The 15,145-nt window shown below is 38.6% G+C and overlaps 1 long non-coding RNA gene across 1 annotated transcript in view; it reads left to right on the forward strand.

The window, feature by feature from the left end:
- The first annotated feature begins 11,019 nt into the window (after nucleotides 1-11,019).
- Nucleotides 11,020-15,145, forward strand: part of LOC121672019 — a 30,168-nt gene continuing 26,042 nt past the window's right edge. The window contains exons 1-2 of the long non-coding RNA XR_006018726.1: nucleotides 11,020-11,079; nucleotides 11,885-11,953. This is a non-coding gene — a long non-coding RNA (uncharacterized LOC121672019). The remainder of the gene's footprint in view (nucleotides 11,080-11,884; nucleotides 11,954-15,145) is intronic.

Raw genomic sequence — 15,145 nt, forward strand, 5'->3', positions numbered from 1 at the left:
TATGGAGTGCTGCTATACTGATTATTTTTTCTAGAAAACTGACTTTGAACCATTTTATTTCAAACCTCAACTGTCAGTGTGATCACTGTAACTGTGTACCTGCTGGACTTGTGTACTTCAGTGGACCTTGACCAGATCATCACTTAAATTTTTTCTGAAATTTGAAGTCTTAAATCTAAAGATAATTCTCATGTTCGACTTTTTCCAGATGTTACCCTAGCTGGGATACAAGGTAATTAATCCTAGCCTACAAACAGTGTTTATTTTCAGAGTTTATCCTGTTTGCTTATACTTTGCATTGCTACCTCATACCCTATTTAAATCTTATTTAAATAATACATTGATTTTTCTCTTTTCTTTTCTTTCTCAGTCACTAAAAAGGGTCTTTAAATGGACAAATTGCTGGGAAAAATATGCCAGCAGAAAAGAGAGGAACAAGACTGCGCATTCAATGAGATCACAGACCATGGGTTTATCACCAAAAGGTGTCACTAGAAAGCACTCGGAATGGTCTGTCATGCTTCAGAGATTCTGAGTTACAGCACAGATTTTGAGCTTAACTTTTGTTGCCAATGCACAAGAAGTGATCTGAGCTGACTGTGCTGACTCCTTGAAATGTGCTATACTTCCTCTGCACTGAATATATTACAGGTTTTCTTCACTAGACTTTAGGCTGAGTGATCAGCATTACTGCAGCAAAACATATTATCATGTACTGGGGACTAGTGAGAAACTAATGAGAAGAACCAGTCAGAAATCAGCTGAAATCAATAGAAGTCAAGAGTATGTGCAGAATATTCATTAGTTCAATTACACACACATAGTTACATTAGAATAACACTACTGCAACTGTAGGGTCAAACACTTACCAGTTAAGAAATGCTGTAAAAAAGGATGCCTCATCACCCATAATTAATTTTATTTCACATATACATTAGGATATGTTCACATGCTGTTTTTTCCACAAAATGTCTGTCTCCTCCTGTGCACAAAATTGGTAATGCCCTTTAATGACTAGTTATATAATATTTTTATGTTTACCCCATCATTTCTAGAACTTAATTTTCAAAATGTGTTTTGAAGATATAATTATAAAGGGACTGGGCTTAACTTTGGCAAACATTACTTGAGAATCATGGTGTTCAAGCCCTGTGAGCTTGCTCTGAAGACCCTCAGAGTAATTGAAGTCAATACATCAGCAGTAGCTAGGTCTGGATCTCCTTCACAAGCTCTCAGCTGGGGCCTCACTCAATCAGGTGTGTACTAGTGACTGAATCTTCTCAAGATCTTTCTGAGATGACAGTGTGCTCCTGCTGTTCTAAGTGGAAATGGAAGGCATCTAAACTACAGACATAAAAATTAACTTGAAAAATAATTGCCCCCAAATTTTTCCTTTAAATATGCAGGCAGTACCCATATTTTTAAAATATGAAGCACAGCTTCCATTGGCAAGAACACAAGTCACACATGCTAAGCACTTCTGCAGTTCAGACTCTAGGCAAAGGAACTTTACAGAAAGTGCAATTTTTCCATTTCTAATTGGTACAGTACTGCAATCTCTCACAGCATCTGCAAGAAATGAAGTAGGAATATGGCATGTGGCAGTGACCTTAAATATAAAACCCCAATCCAACCCCAGAGAAGGTATTTCATGTCCACTGGAACACACTATGGGTTTTTCTTTAATTTGTTTCCTTGAAGGGTCTTTGCGCAAGGGAGTTCAGCTGTGGTTGGAGATAGATTTAAAGGGTTAAGATGAGTGTGCTTTCACCTGGTGTTTCATCCTCCTGCACAAAGTTAACCATTCACATGCTTTTCTACTTTACCCATTTCACTGAAGAGATATGTACCTCCTGACTTAAATTTTCTCTGTAGACAAACTTTCTTCTGGTGATTCCTAGGTACATTGCAAAAAGAAAAACATCATTTTATGTTGACTCTGAATGTCACGTATTTCACCAGCAGAGTAACAGTATTTAGATTCATGTAAATTTCTGCCACTTGAGAAATTAAAGTGACTGGTAGCAACAATAGTTAACCACCAAAAGACCAAATTGTTGTTTAATGGTGGACAAAATCGTGACAATTAAGAATCCCAGGTTCCATGTCAAACTCCAGACAGTATGCACTCTAGCAGGTACACGTTATTTGCTTCTCTCTCTGAATACTGGTAAATTGTGCCTTTAGCTGCCCTTTCACTTTGGGTCCTGTGTTCCAGTCCATGCTTATCCTGTCCAATTCTCAAGCAGTTCTAGTTCAATCCCAATTTCAGGATGTTGCAGAAATCAAAATGCAAGATGAATTACTGGATGAATGTTTGTGTCTGGTAGAAGTGTCCTTACTAAGCTTGGTTGAAAACTATCAGGAGGACATAGTTATAAACTTCTGTAGGGCTTCACATGCCAAGTGAATCAAAGTCAATACCCAGTTATGAAGTGGTATAGGAGAAAGGGTAGTGCTCAGCAAAAACCCCAGTGGCAGAGAAAACTTGGAAAAGAAAATGTTTTGGATGTATTGGACTGACGGAATTGGAGAGAAAAACCAATCTATTTGGATAGAAGGGTGCATCAGTATCAGGACAGCAGTTGAATTTGTATTCACAGAAATGGGTCTATGGGGGGAAATAAATTATGTCAAAGACCTGTGGACCTATTGAAGCCCTGACAGAAGGAGAAAAAATGGAAATTATGGACACCAAGGGCAGAAAAAGACCAGCTGGAGCCAGGGAAGCCAAAAGTGGGGTAGTGTAAAGCATGGCTGTTAGTCCTTCCAGATGGGGACAGTTCTGCATTTTGGCTGCAACAAAGCCATAACAGATGTTGCCAATTCAAAGGCAGGCAAGAAAGCCAACTTGAAGTGAAGCTGACTAAAAAGAGTCAGAGCTCTGTAAGCTAATGCCAGCCATGAACAGGAGTTACCAGGAGAGGGGCTGCCAGAAGCCTGAGCAAAGAGAAGACAGCACTGCTATTTGGTGCTGTTCAGAAGAAAATAGGGGAGCAGGTAAGAGGGGCATAAAGGGAGAGGAGAACGGTTTCTCTAAGAGAAGGAAGTTGTAGTGTTTCCTTTAGAAATGTCTGCTTTGTATTGCCTGAAGGTTACCCTGGTGTGGAGAGTACTTAATCTTGACCAAATTATTAGAAAAAGAAATTAATATATTTGGAAATTCTGGATAATTTGGCACATTTTTTCGTGTAGATTTTTGCCCAATTTTGACATTTGTGGAAGTTTTGAAACATTTATTTCCAAACTTACTTTTAAAATAACTTATATTTTAGTACCAGTCATGTGTTTTCCAAAATGTTTTAACAATAAAATGTTTAGTCATTTTTGTAACAAAGCAATGTGATTGCCCCAAATGTTTTTAATGATGTTTTTGAAAATATGCTTTATAGGTCATTTTAGATTCATTTCATAATGGAAAAAAAAGTCAAAATTTCACCATTTCCTGAAGAACTGAATTTTTCCCTCCTGACCTACTTTGCTACTACAAAAAAACATTGTGCAGCTTGGAGTGGAATGACGGCCACTGAACTAATTAAAGATAGAATACGAACAGCAAGAATTAAACAAACAAAACCAAAGCAAATGCATACAGAAAACAATCCAAGAAAAGCCCAAAGAAACAATTAATGTCATAATACATTCAAACAATCAAGACAAATGGCTTGGGTAGAACAGTAAATGTTAAATAAAAATTTAAATCCCATCCAAGACAATACAAATACAGAAACAAATAATTCTCGCAAGACTGACAATAATATTTCTACCTCCTCTATTCTATGCTTTCCATACATTTCCTTAGTGTATCCTCATTCCCATTTCAATTGCCATCATTCTGATTACATAATTTTGCTGGAAAAGCAAATTTGAAAAAGTTGCTGCTATTTAATAATAAATATTAATAACTTCAGAAATAAAATAATCCCAAATGTATGAGTGTTGTTTCTTTAAAGGATTTCCGAAACAATAATTTCTGAATGAAATAACAGAAGGCGGAGAGAGATCTAGAAAGAGGTTAAAAAGTTTCAATTAATTGTGTTAGAGATGTTATATTCACTCATCACAGGTAAGGACTTGATACATAGTTTCAACCATAGATAAACCTGTTCAGTAAAAAAAAATCCCCACAAAATGTATGGAAGTTGCCAAACACAATAGGGTTTAAATAGCTAGAACATATTTGTTAGACTATTTATGAAGAGCAAATACAAGGAAAAGCATAATTTAATGAGAAAAGGTGGCACAAAACATAAACCCATTGAGGCAATAAGAGATGTCTAGTACAGGTTAATATATTTTTGTTCATATTGTATATGTTTTCCATTTCAATAATCATACAGCGCCTACAACCATCTCAGAAAAATTGATCAAGGAAAATTATCAATGTCATTATTTTTGACTACCTGACTTTAGGACTAATACAGAGTGGTACCACTAGCAAGAGTGTCCCTAAGAGGAAGACAGAGTGATGGGGAAGACAGCAGAAATGGCATGTTACAAGCAGGAAATACAGCAAGGGGCACTTGAAAAAGAATAGACTCACAGAAAGGTTTTGTTTAAGGAAGGAACTTTAAAGATCATCTAGTTCCAACTTGCTGCTGGTGGAAGGGACGCCTTTCACTGGACCAAGTGTCTCAGAGCCCCATCCAGCCTGCCCTTCAACACCTCCAGGGATAGGGCATCCACAAATTCTCTGGGCAACCTGTTCCAGTATATCCCCACGCTCACAGTAGAGAATATTTCCCTAATATCTAATGCAAACCTCCTCTCTTTCAGTTTGAAGCCATTCCCCCTTGTCCTGTCACTACATGTCTTGTAAAAAGTCCCACTCCTTCTTCAGGTACTGGAAGGCTGCGATTAAGGCACCCTGAAACCTCCTCTTTTCTAGGCTGAACAAACCTAATTTTCTCAGCCTTTCCTTCTCTACAAAGAGAATTGAAATTGGTGAATGGGAGAGCTTAGAAATCCCAATGAAAAGATCAATTTTCATTGGGATTTCATTTTAATTTTACCCTGGAGTTAGAGTGGAGCTGGTGAGGATTTAATTAAGGACACTAGCATTGAAGGAAATGATTCAGGAGGTTTAAAGGTCTCATAAAACCTTTCTAGGAGTTTTTCATCAATTTTTTTTTCTCATATCATCTCCTTAAATGGTAATATTTTATATTCAATATGATTTCTCTTTATTTCCTATAACTCTATAGTGTATCTGAGCAAAGGAATGGTACTAGCATTTTCACAATGAGGCTGCAGATATCTGGAGTGGTAACTTGGCAACTCAGCATCTACCAGGTACCAAACCATTTATTCTCAGCTTCTATAGCAGCATGTATTTGATGTAACGTATTTTGTACATAGCAATTTAGAGATTTAGAGAGGAAGGAAATTAGGCTGTGTGAAGAGAAAAAGAAATACGTCCTTCAGGCCAAATATCAGAAAAGCAAAAACTGAGTAATTATGATAAAACAAAACACTGATGGATGGATAGCACAGATAGATGAGGGAAGCAGGGATCAAAAATGGTAGCAAAACAAATAATGAGAACCATAATTGGAAAAATACTAACAAAAATAAAATACCGTAATTGCGAATTAGCATTACACAGAACCACAGAATAAGCTGAGTTGGAAGGGACCCACAAGAATCTAATCCAGCTCTTAGCCCTGCACAGGACACCCCAAGAGTCACACCATGTGCCTGAGAGCATTGTCCAAACACTTCTTGAGTTCTGTCAGGGTTGGGGCTGTGACCACTTCCTTGTGGAGCCTGTTCCAGTGCCCAACCACCCTCTGGGAGAAGAACCTTTCCCTGATATCTTACCTGGCTGGACATGAATCCATCCCACTGTCAACAGTCCTGCACGAACTGCTGCAGTTTGGGTCACTCCTCCACAGGGTGTACTCTTCCACAGAGTGCAAGAACAGGCTGCTCCAGTGTGGGTGTCCCATGGTGTCCTAGCAGCAAACCTGCTCCAGCTTGGGCTCCTCTCTCTGCTGGTCCCTGCCCAGGAGCCTGTTTCAACATGGGCCTCCCACAGGTTCACAGCCTCCCCTAAGGCATCCACCTGCTCCAGCGTGGGGCTCCTGCATGGGCTGTGAGTGGATCTCTGCATCCCCGTGATCCTCCATGGGCTGCAGGGGCACAGCTGCTTCACCATGGGCTGCACCATGGGCTGCAGGGCAATCTCAGCTGGAGCACCTCCTGCTCCTCCTTCTGCACTGACCTTGGTGTCTGCAGAACTGTCCCCCCCACGTACCCTCACCCTGCTCTTCTCTGGCTGCAATTACATTTGTGCAATAACTTTTTTCTTTCTCTTCTTAAATATGTTATCACAGAGGCATTACCACCACTTCTAATTGGCTCAGCCTTGTCAGGAGAATGGCCATCTTAGACCCATCTAGAACTGGCTCTGCTGGATATGGAGGAAGCGTCTGGCAGCTTCCCACACCTCTTACACTTCTGTCACCAAGGGGATAGACATGCTGCTCAGGGCTTTTATATTCATGGGCAGGTGTAAAGCCAAAGCCCTTCTCTCCCACAGCTTTCGCCTGTGAAATTTACCTGGAACAAGCATAATGATATGTCATTGTTTTCTGGGTTTCTTGTAGCATGTTGATCTTCTCAAAGGCTTTTGGTGCTATATGGGCATTTGGGTTTTAAACTCCTCAGTTCTAGTCTCAGAGACGGGATTTTTTCCAGAGCAGGATCCCACAACACACAAAGTTTGGGTCTGAGGCAGAGCTCTTCTGATCTATCCCTATTCCTCTGGCTTATGACCTGACAAAGAGCCATCTGGTTCTCCTAATATCTGCTGTTTAGCGTGACATTCTTCAGTAGAGGGAATTGGATTCACTCTCTTTTCTCCCTTCCCTTAACAATGAAAGTTCTTCTTCTTCTCCTTCCCATGGCTTGTCTGTTGACTTTTGTCTGAGATATTCTGCTGCTTCTGAAACATTCGGACATTGCTGAAGGAAATCATGAAGAAGCTTTGAGGTAGGGGATTGGAAGAAGAGGATGTGGGGACCCAGGAGCAGGGACTGTGGGACACAACTGACTGGGATTTTGAGAGCTGTGACTGCGTTGGGGGCTTAAGTTTTGTTAGACTGTATGCAGGACAAGCATGCTTGAAGGATCACTGATTTCAGTATCAGTGCTGTCAAACGATCATTCAAGATTCAAGAGTGATTTAAGAATCAGGATTGATTTAGAACTTGGCTGGAAGATTAACTGCTGACCTAGAAAGTGCTAAATGGGGATGACAATAGTTTCTGCAGAACTATGGACCTAAAGTAATCTTGTTCAAATTCTCTCTAGTTATGGACTATATTAAATACACTTCACAGTGGCAATTGGTAAGGGAAAACTAAATATTAGCTGAAAGATTATAATGTCATAATCTAATTTAAAATGCCTAATAATTTGGAAAGCAGAGGTAGTAGTGCACTTCTCTGTTTTTGATTGTTTTTTCTGTTTTCTAGTCTGACTCATAATAGTTTGCTTATTGAGCTTGGAAAGATGAAGATGCATAAAATAAGAAAGACATGATGATATTTAAAAAGGCTGATCTCTTTAGCATACAATTTATTTACAGTGTATGGAGATAGAATGAATTTCTCCTCCACAGACTGACTCAGAGGGGGTGCTTTGGAGGCGTATAATTCTGCTCCCAAAATAATAATCAATCTATATTAGAGCTTATAAAATGAAGAAGTTACTGAATAGGCAAAAACTAGCAGAGAGAAAAAAATAAATTATGAGAGTCCCATACATTCCAGCATAAATTTTGATGTAAACTCTGTCTTGAGAAAAAGTAAGAAGCAGGTAAAATCCTGCTAGGCTCCACCTTTGATAAGAAATAGCTTTTAATAAGTGTGCTCAAGTGACTTCCAAAATTTAATGGGAAGATTTTGCCTGGTAAAAATGAACATCAAGAATTTGCCAAAGTGAGAATATTATTTGGTTTTATGTTTCGCTTCTTATCAAAATAATATGATTTTTTAAAAAGTAACTAAAAATCTACTTGTTCAATAAAGCTGTTTCTGAGAAACATTACAGCTGCCAAGAACCTCAATTTAGATAGAGATGAAAGAATTAACAGTTATTAAGAACACTAATCGATCTGAGAAAGCCTTTCTGCCTGAATCTTGTACAAAACTAAATTCCATACTAACCTTATCTAAATGCCTAGCTTTCAAAAAGTCACAGAACTATGAAACTTAGAATCATTAAGGTTGGAAAAGTCCTCTAAGATCTTAGAGTCCAAGTGTTGAAGTATCATCAAAAGAGGTAATTCTGTGAGTAGAATATAAATTAAGATACAACGGATTTTATTTATTTATTTATTTGTTTCTTTGTTTGTTTGTTTTGTTACTTAGTTCCAGTCATCTCTATTCAGTGGAATTGTACTGAATAATGAACAAGGTAATTGAACTCAAGTAGATCAGCACATGTGCTGCAGTGGAAGGGAAAATAGGCAACCTTGACTGTATACTCTGTGTGAGCTCCATGTGGGTGCCACATGTCCTAGCCAAGACAATAATACACAAAGCTGCACAGAAAAATTGTTTCAGGACTTCATGTACTGTACTCCTCTTCACACTAATCCACCATGAGGATGTAGCTCATGAGAAGTTCTAATAGTATTCAAAGAGAAAGTGAATCTTCTCCTTCTGGACAGGTCAGATGGACTCTGGTGCAGCCCTCAGCAAACACTGCACTCACTACATTATAGAAGCCACAGTCTCTGCATACACAGCCCACCTAAAGCAACAGCAATCACAACTCTCTCAATTCACAGCAGTGCTGAGTCTGACCAGAGGCCACTGTACTTCCTTGCAGACCTCAGCACTGCCAGAGTTGTCAGTATCTCAGCTCCACTGGACACAACACAGCAGAATGCAAAACCAGGTAAATGTTTTTATTGAAATAAAGCTGACCTGAAAGTAAGCTATATTCTGCACATAAAATATACTCTGGAAAAATGTAGAGCAACTTTTATTTTTGAAAGCTGTTGAAAATTTTGGTTAGTTCTCCTTAGGTATGGGAAACCAACAGCTAGAGAAAAAACATTTTTCCTACTTTGTTTGCTGGTAGAGGCTGTGGATACATCTACCTGGACTTTAGTAAAGCCCTCAATGCCATTTCTCACAAAATTCTCCTGGAAAAACTGGCTGCTCATGTCTTGGATGGGTGAACTTTTCCCTGGGCAAAAAACTGGTTGGATAGCCACCCAGAGAGTGGTGGTGGATAGAGTTATATCCAGCTGGCAGCTGATCACTAGTGGTGTTCTGCAGGGACCAGTGTTGGGGCCAGTCCTATTTAATATATTTATCAATGACCTGGATGAGGGGATTGAGAGCAACCTCATTCAACTTGCAGATGACACCAAGTTGGATGGGAGTGTTGACCTGCAGGAGGGCAGGAAGGCTCTGCAGAGGGATCTGGACAGGCTGGATTGATGGGCTGAGGCCAGTGGTATGAGGTTCAACAAGACCAAATTCCAGGTCCTACACTTGGGTCACAACAACCCCAGGCAGTGCTACAGGCTGGGGGAAAGTGCTACAGGCTGGGGCAGAGTGGCTGGAAAGCTGTCAGACAGAAAAGCACCTCAGGGTGCTGGTCAACAGCCAGCTGAACATGATCCAGCATGTGCCCAGGTGGCCAAGGAGGCCAGTGACATCCTGGCTTGGATCAGCAATAGTGTGGCCAGCAGGACCAGGGAAGTGGTTGTCCTGCTGTACAGGGCACTGATGAAGCCACACCTCAAATCCTGTGTTCAGGTCTGGGCCCCTCACTATTAAAAAAAGACATTAAGGGGCTGGAGCATGTCCAGAGAAGGACAGCAGAGCTGGGGAAGGGTCTGGAGCACAAGTTCTATGAGGAGTGGCTAAGGGAGCTGAGGGAGTTTAGTCTGGAGAAAAGGAAGATCAGAAGAGACCTTATCGTTCTTTGTAGCCACCTGAAAGTAGGGTGCAGTGAGATGGGGGTTGGACTCTTCTCCCAAGTAACAAGACAAGAGGAAATGGCCTCAGTTTGTGTCAGGAGAGGTTTAGGTTGGGTACCAGAAAAATTTTCTTCACTGAAAGGACTGTCAAGTACTGGAAAAACCTGCCCAGGGAAGTGGGTGAGTCAATATCCCTGGAGGTACTTAAAAGACATGTAGATGTGGTGCTTAGAGATGTGGTTTAGTGGTAAACCTGGCAGTGCTACATTAATGGTCAGAGTCAATGATCTTAAAGGTCTTTTCCAACCTAACTGATTCTTTGATTCTATGTCTATGATTCTCTCTCTGTTTAATTTTTCATGTAATTGCTCTCACTATGACTCTTGATGAATTTGTCTGCCCATGGTTATTAGTGAAGCAGTAATATTTATGCTATATCATCTACAGTTCTTATATGAGTAAAATGAACCATGTCCCAAGGAAAGGTTGCAATTTCTCCCTCAAAGTGGAAAGGAAAAGAGAAGGGAAAAATAAAATTTCTCAAAGGGACTAAAGTTCATCCCAGTAAAGGGGCTTTGATTATTAGGCCAAGACTTGAATTGAACTGGAACTTTTTCTTTTAAAACTGTGTAGCAGACACAGAATTTTTTCCTCCCATCATTCATACTTCCATTTAAATGAGAAGCAATTTAGAGGAAAAGGACGTAAATGGCCAGGACCAAAGATCTATGGATTTTTCTCCATCAAATTTGTTTTTGGTGCTTTATCCTTCATAAGATTTAGGACACTTCTTTTTGAAAGACAGCTTTTAAAGTTCTGCTAACTTTAGCTGCTCTGACAGCTGTGTTATTAAACTCTTAGTTCATCATGGTTGAAACTCATCCATAAAGCCTGATGTAGTTAAGGATTTAACTCATAAATTACCCTGTTTGCATTAAAAATTAATTTCGAAAAGAGAATGCAGCTTTTTTAAAACACCTCCACCAATGAATCAACATCATGCTCATCCAGTGATATTTTAAAGGGCTTTGGAAAATGAGGTACATTATGACATTTTGCTTTCTTGTGTAACTTTCAGGCTGAGGGAGACACACTTGATGTGGTGGGATAACATAGAGGGAAACAACAGCATGAAGGTAAGTTAAAAGAAAATTGGGGAAAGCTAAATTGGTAAGATCAATTGGTAAGGTAAAATACTTCAGGATTTTGAAAGTTCTGGCTTCACTTTCTTGCTTTATCTTAATGTGTGAAGTCATCTCACTGATCTATGTGCCACTCGCTCACCAGCAAAGGGAGATTGGTTAATCCTCTTTTATATTCATGCCTTGCCTATCCTAACCTTGCCAAAAGATACAGTTGTATTCATAGATCCCTTGATTCCTACCGAACAATCACCCTCTGCGCTGGTCATCTCAGGGTTGCTAGCTAGTAAATTACCCTCTTGCAAAGTCTTTGGCTACATAGAGTCTGTCAGGGTGAAGGTCCAAAGAGATGTAGATCTTCTCCCTGAACATAAATGTTGTCAAATGATTAGTCATGCTAGATTAGAAGCGTTTTATACAGCACAGTACCTTCCAGTAAATCATCTAACGTGCATCTCCTACTTTCAGTCAGATCTACTTCTGTGTCCACTAGCATACAGAGTACTGAAAGATATGGAGTCAAGTAGCTCTAAGAGGCCATTGCCATCTGAAAACAAAAAATCTATGGAAAATTTGTGCTGTGTGATTTTCAGAAGATTGTGCAGGAGTGAATAATATAATATATTCATGTCTATATTTCTTTACTTGTCTTCTAAGGCTGTACTCAAATTGTAGCTCTGTTGATTTTAAATAGTCATGTTTTAGCATAATACATTAATATCAATTATCATCAGAATTTTATTTCTTAAAATTATTTGTGTCCTTTTATTATTTCTTATACATAATCTTTTATTCATAGGAATAACTCTGCTTTGTTCAAGGATGTGGCTTTTATGAAAAAATAAACAAACAAACAAACTCTTAAAAGGTTTGTAATATTTATAGGATTTAAAAAATGGTCTTAATGTCCTCTCATTTGTGATAGTATGACTACAGCCAGAGTCAGTGAGTTTATCACCAGTTTAGTAGAAACATGTTTGAATATCAGGCTTGTATTTTCTCTACTACGGGGAATTTGTACCAACATTTAATTGAATTTACACCCCATTTTATAGGGTTTAGAATTGGAACTGCACAGAGTAAAATAAAACCAGCCCCAAATCATCCAAGACCACCAATAACAGCATTTAAGTAAAAGTAGAAAGTTTGAGAAAAAAGAAAATTTCATGAGCATGAAGAAGGATTTTTGGTCGGGTATAGGCTGCAAGAAAAGTAGGTACTGAACTAAAATGGGAGGAGCAGGCAAAGGCCATGGAAAACAGGATGCATGGCAGTTGGTCAGAGACAAGATACTTGGCAGGTCTGTGTGTTGCTGTTCCAGTTATTTTATTCCACATATGACTCCTAGCAGGGTATTTCTGGAGATTTCCTTTTTTACCTCTTTATCTTCCTCCTGATTAGACTTGTTGGGACCACTTGCATCACTGAGAGCAGCCTCCTGTCCTTGCAAATGCCCAAACCCATACAGTGATCATTTAGTATTCAGTGGTCATTATAGAAAATAGTCTACAAGCCCTAATTAACCCACTCTGTAAAGCATTTTATAAAAACTTCTAATAAACAATACAAACAAGGACTAAAAATTGCAACCAAAAGGTATCACAGGAAATGGGAGGGGTGGTGGGTGAGGGGAAAGGAAAAAATCAAGGTTGCTCCTGAGAAGTAGTTAGAAGCAACTGATATTTCTTAATATGCTCCAGAATATCTGGGTTGTGCTTTGGAGCTGAAAACAGTAACTGAGGCCCTGACAGTTCTCCCTATCCTGTGAAAAAGAAACAGAAATTCCTTGGTACATTTTGATAGCATTTGCATTTAGTTAATATACTCTACCAAAGTCAGCAGAGATTAATGATTTCTGACAAGTTCTCATTTCGTTTATTTAAGATTTGGGAATTTTGAAAAAGGTTTAGGGATGGGTTGGGGGTTTTACTGTTGTTCTTCTATATTTTGACTTCATCCTCCATGGTTTAGGTTTTCAGCTTCAGGAATTTGGGAGGTGAGAGCCTTCTGGATAAAACATTCATTAAGAAAAATATTGCCTTTTGCTGGCAGGATTGCTTTCAGTAGGAGATGCTAGATTTTATATTCCTCAGATCTTCCAAGCTTCATTAACAGAATGGCATTTTTTTGTTTGCTAATAATGCCAGACTGTGAGTTTATTATGTAATTTTCCCTGGCTAAATGTCCCACTCCAACCCTACCAAGTGAAAATGCAAAATTTATCAGGCTGCTTATTCCTAGTAAAAGAAAACAAGGTCTTTGGGAGGGGAAGGTGGGGGGACAGAAGATTATTTTCTTTTTTTCATAAGAGTTCCCTTATAAAGGTGGAGGTCTTTGTAAGCAGCATATTAATTCCAGCTCTTTGATATCCTCCCCAGTTTAGGTTTTATTGTTTTTTAAAAATAAACATTTTTATGTCATGATTATAATCTAAGTATGCCAGAGGAGAAGAGCTTATGATTTTACTTTTGTTCAAAGCCAAGGTTTACCATGGTTGTATTAAATAACTTTTTAGAAAAAAATAGAAATAATACCAGTACAATTTCTGATCTAATTTTTTAACTAATTTTGTTTGATAGTCTGCAATTTAAGAGAATTCAAATTCAAAAGTTTGAATTTTTTAAAATGTCAAACCCTTTTTTTCTAAAGGACTGAGCTGTCTTTGTGGTTGGTGATTATGTAAACCCATAAATACAGTCTCACCCACAAATAAAGGTTTATATTAAGGTATATCCTGTACTCTTCTGTATTCTAGTAGTTTGGCCAGAGACAATGGCACCAGGTAGATTCAGAATAAAGAAGTCCTTCTAATAAAATATGAATTCTTTTTGGAGAAAAATAACCAGCTAATGGAATTTTATCAGGGAAGTTAAATAAGAGTATGACTAAGGAATCTTTGCAGGGTTTTGAAACCTTGCTGTGTTTTAGCACTTTTCTGGGCTGTCTGACCAGAGTGGAATGAGTAGTAATATACAAGATCCTTTTTCTTCAGTCATGCTCCAAGGAGCCAATATTGACAATGTGGAAAATTTTGGACTGTGTTATTTATTTCTTTTTTTCATTCCTGAAGTTTGGTTTTCTAGTCAATGTTGTTAATTTGGCAGCTTTGGTAAGTGCTAAATTTGCCATTAAGCGTAAATAGAAAATCAATGACTAACAGCAACAATATGATCTGCTGTGACTAATGACTTCAGCTAATCTGTGAATATTGAAGGTCTCAGGGCACTTACTGATGTCAATGGGAATTGGTGGTGATGCTGGTACTGGAGCAAGGATTTCTGTTTCTTGTTCTTCAGGCAAAAGTCACTCAACAGGATGGCAATTAGCAAAATTTTGTGTTCTTATGAAATATCAGTGGTATCTGAAAACTATTTGGAAGCTTTTTGTTGCTAACTGCAGGAGGTGCACTAAGTTGGGCCTTGCTGTAAAGCTGCTTCTTATGTGAAATGAAATATGTGCTTTGTGTTCTCAGAAAGAGCTTTTATGACAAATGGTAAAATAACAGCCCTTGTTAATTTGCATTGAGGTATATATGCTGCTGTCTTGGTGGCATCCTTGCAGCAAAATGTGTTGGAAAAATCCCTGCTTTATCTGTACTGAGAGCAAATACAGAAAAGGCTGTAGTCTGCTTCAGATTTTGGGTACCAGTGCTCCAACTTTGGCCTTTCTTTTTTAAAAAAGAATTCAGGAATACAAAACTGCCTTGAAAAATAAGAATAAAAATAAAAATAAATTGCATTCCTGATGTTGCTCTTTATCTGTTTCTATATTAACGTATTCAAGTATTTTCCTTTATTTCCCAAGTCTTAAAATCAGTGATTCTCATGACAAGCACCTTAGCTGTTTTATGTAAATCAGTATGTGGATTCGGATTTTTTTCTGATCCTGGCTTTCTTTCCCATTCAGGTTTGTGAGTTCATAATTCATAAACCTTGTATGGAGAACCAGCTGTGTCACTGTAACTTTGAGAGACAAACAAAAAAGGGATGTCTTCAGTCCCTGGAAGCCCTTTAGTCACTTCCCTAGGATATATGTCTAGCATAAGAAGCATATCTACCCA

The sequence above is a fragment of the Corvus kubaryi genome, unplaced genomic scaffold, assembly GCF_017639235.1.
Source record: "Corvus kubaryi isolate FWS band 111438036 unplaced genomic scaffold, C.kubaryi_AGA036_p1.0 37398, whole genome shotgun sequence".
Taxonomy (NCBI): domain Eukaryota; kingdom Metazoa; phylum Chordata; class Aves; order Passeriformes; family Corvidae; genus Corvus; species Corvus kubaryi.